The sequence below is a fragment of the Lynx canadensis genome, chromosome C1 (genome assembly GCF_007474595.2).
Source record: "Lynx canadensis isolate LIC74 chromosome C1, mLynCan4.pri.v2, whole genome shotgun sequence".
Lineage (NCBI taxonomy): Eukaryota > Metazoa > Chordata > Mammalia > Carnivora > Felidae > Lynx > Lynx canadensis.
The window spans coordinates 124,709,855-124,713,785 of NC_044310.1; the positions used below are offsets into that span (position 1 = coordinate 124,709,855).

The 3,931-nt window shown below is 38.6% G+C and overlaps 1 pseudogene; it reads left to right on the top strand.

Annotated features, from left to right (window-relative positions):
- Positions 1-2,659, top strand: part of LOC115519829 — a 45,849-nt pseudogene extending 43,190 nt beyond the window's left edge.
- The last annotated feature ends 1,272 nt before the right edge of the window (positions 2,660-3,931 follow it).

Sequence of the window (3,931 nt, forward strand, 5' to 3'; positions counted from 1 at the left end):
GAATGTCCTTAGGATTGTCCAGCTATAAAGAAATACCTGGTTCCCAGTGTGAATGTTTTATTCTATCATTAAAAAGAAAAACCTGTATTCCTTGGAGCCTGAGAGAGAGAAAGACAGGGAACACCCATAGAAAGAAGTAGATTTCTTTAGATTGGCATGCACCAGATTCTTAGGGATCTGCAAAGTCCCAAGTCAGGACAAGCTAAATGGAGGCAGAATCCTCCTGCATGAGTACCTCCAGGCAAAAAAGAGTCTATTCTGTTTGTTTTGAGTCTAGGAAGGAGGAAATTTCTTGGTTCTGTTTACTGGAATTTCCCCCCTCTACCTCGACTGCATATCATAGATGAGTTCAGCTCTCCTTCTCCCGCCTCCCCACCTGAATTCTTGGATAAACTAACTTGTTGCATTTCCCACCTCCACCTGGTCGTGGCCATTGTCTGTGAGAACCTAGCGTTATTGGTCCCATTGGATCTAATCTAGTTAACAGTAACTACTGATATCAGCATCCAGATAGCTGCCAGGGGTATCAAGAGTGCTCAGGACTGAGGATGTTTACCATTCATGTCACGATCTCTCTGTCTTTGGTGCATTTGATCCCCATGATCATTGTGCGGACAGCTCCTGCTCTCTTTCAGCCAGTCAGTGTTCATTTCCCACCAGCACACATTTTAGTGACCTCAGTTCTGAGAGCTGAAGATACATATGGTACACATTTTGGAGACTACTTTCTAGAGAGGCTTATTGGCACACAATTAAAGTTTGGTATGTGAATTAGAATGAATTGCATTGTGAGTGTTGTGAGTGTATGTTCTCCTAAAACACTGGTAAGTCTAGTTTTAGTAAAATGATATGTGTTCTGTTGTTTTGGTGACCATATCCAGGACTTTTGTATTCTTTTAGAAAGTAATTGTATTAATTGCTATTGACTTATTTAGGTGCAACACTGTGAAATAGGAACTTGAATTTATTGTATTGGCTATTTGGAGATGTGTGTTCAAGTAACTTAAAATCTCATAGATTTCATCAAAATAGACAAGATCACCTGATTATGCAAATCTTTATTAACTTCAGAAATCTGACAATTTGGGCTGTGATTCAAATTCAGAGTAAACCTTGAATAAAACCTCGTGGAATGCCTGGGTGGCTCAGTCAGTTAAGCATCTGACTCTTGATTTTGGCTCAGGTCATGATCTCACGGTTTGTGAGTTTGAGCCCAGCATCAGGCTGTGTGCTAACAGCGTGGAGCCTGCTTTGGATTCTCTGTCTCCCCCCTCTCTCTTTTCCTCCCCCACTCTCTCTCTCTTTTAAAAATAAATAAACTTTGGGGTGCCTGGGTGACTCAGTCGGTTAAGCGTCCGATTTTGGCTCAGGTCATGATCTCGCGGTCCGTGAGTTCGAGCCCTGTGTCGGGCTCTGTGCTGACAGCTCAGAGCCTGGAGCCTGTTTCAGATTCTGTGTCTCCCTTTCTCTCTGACCCTCCCATGTTCATGCTCTGTCTCTCTCTGTCTCAAAAATAATAAAAAAGTTAAAAATTTTTTTTTAAATAAAAATAAACTTTAGAAAAAAAGGAAATCTCAGAGTTTGTAGAAACTAAACAATAATGTAGAACTTATTTTTGCTGGAATAATCCTATATTATTATAATAGGAGCTGCCCATCTCTCTCAGTTATATCCATATGTGTAAACATCTGTCTCTATAACAATCTCATTTGAATCTCTAGTACATTTGTATTGTTACTTTCTCCCATCCTTCCATAAATTTTGGCATATTTTTGGAAATGTTCCAAAGGATTTTATCCAGGTATTTCATGAATGTACAACAGAAGTCATTTATTTCTTGTCTACTAAAAGTTTACCTTTACTTTTTTCTTTTTTGTCTCTTTTTAAATTTTTAATGTTTATTTCTGAGAGAAACAGAGATAGAACATGAGTGGGGGAGGGGGAGAGAGAGAGAGAGAGAGAGAGAGAGAGAGAGAGAGAGAGAGAATCTGAAACAGGCTCCAGGCTCTGAGTGGTCAGCACAGAGCCGACGCAGGGCTTGAACTCACCAACCGTGAGATCATGACCTGAGCCGAAGTCGGACGCTTAACCGACTGAGCCATCCAGGTGCCCCGTAAAGTTGGCTTATAAATTCTTAAGTTCTCCTGACTATTTAAAAATAGTTCCAATGTGTTTGTCAGCAAAGTAAAATCTCCAAGAGTGGCCTGTTAGATTTTCCCAGCAGCTTCAGTGTGGTATAATTTATGTATAATAACAATACCTTTTTAAAGAATACACTTTGTTGACATGTGACATAGGTAAGCAGCAATGAAGCCATCACCACAGTAAGATGGTAAACACAGTCATCATTCCTAAAGGTTTGCCCCTGCTCCTTTGTAAGCCTTCTCTCCTCCCTCTCCTTCATGAGGAGGCATTTGAGAGGTATGCTTATAACCTCCTGGAGGCTGTTTGAAGATTGTTAATAATGATGATTCTTTGTGACAGATATTATAAATGTCTTTGATACTCTTCATTATCTCAAATATTATTTCAGCTTGTCCATATTTTGGCTGACCATTTCCCTGTTGGCTCTCGTGTGATCGGAATTTCGTGGAAGCTTACTGTTATTACTGCCACCCTTGCAATTTGCACATGTCTGATTTACCTCTGGAGAGTTGTCCTTGCTGTGAGTATACTAAAGTATCTTATAGATAGCCTTGTAATTCTAAGTAAGCAGAATCTTTTTTTTTTTTTTTTTTTTTTTTTGGTAAGCACAAATTTTTAAGTAGACCTCTATATGCATTCAGTACTTCAAATTTCCCTTTCAGCACTGTGTTCACTGCATCCCACAAATTGTAATAATTCCAATATTCATTATCATTTAGATGAAAATGTTTTTAAAATTCTCTGAAATGTCTTCTTTGACCCACTTCTTTTAGAAGTGTTGTTTTATCACTAATATTTTTTGTAGTTTTCCAGCTGTCTTTCTATTATTGATGTCTAGCTTGCATTTGTGGTCTGAGAACGTATTTTCTATGATTTTGTTTACTTTAAGTTAAGCTGTATTTTATCACCCTGAATATGGTCCATGTCAGTGAATGTTCTATGTGACTTGAGAAGAATGCGTATTTTTCTACTGTTGAAGTGTTCTACAGATGGTAAGAATACAAGTGACTGATGACACAGTTTAGTCCAACTGTGTTCTTAAATTTGAATTTCTGTATCCTCAATCCGTCAATGACTGATAAATGTTATTGAATTCTTTCAGCTATCATAATATATATGTCTATTTGTCCTAGCACTTGTGTCAGTTTTTGCCTCATGTATTTTGACACTCTGTTGTTATGCATGTACATTAAGGATTATGCTTTCCTGGAGAATTAAGCCTTTACTGTTGACCTCAGTATCTCTGATAATTTTCCTTACTTTGTAGTATGTTTTTTTTTTTTTTCAACGTTTATTTATTTTTGGGACAGAGAGAGACAGAGCATGAACGGGGGAGGGGCAGAGAGAGAGGGAGACACAGAATCAGAAACAGGCTCCAGGCTCTGAGCCATCAGCCCAGAGCCCGACGCGGGGCTCGAACTCACGGACCGCGAGATCGTGACCTGGCTGAAGTCGGACGCTTAACCGACTGCGCCACCCAGGCGCCCCTTTTTTTAAATTTTTTTTTTTCAACGTTTATTTATTTTTGGGACAGAGAGAGACAGAGCATGAACGGGGGAAAAGAATCAAATCCTCAAGCAGAGTGGGAGATTTTTTCACAGCCCTCTCTCAGCAACTGATAATGGGCAGACCCCAAATCAGTAAGGATGCAGAAGATTTGAACAGGAAGCCATCTTAATATAGATTATATACATAGACATATATAGAAATATATGTAGGTAGTATATATAAACATATGTTAAATAAATAGTTAAAATAGATACAATAAAATATGCTTTAATATATT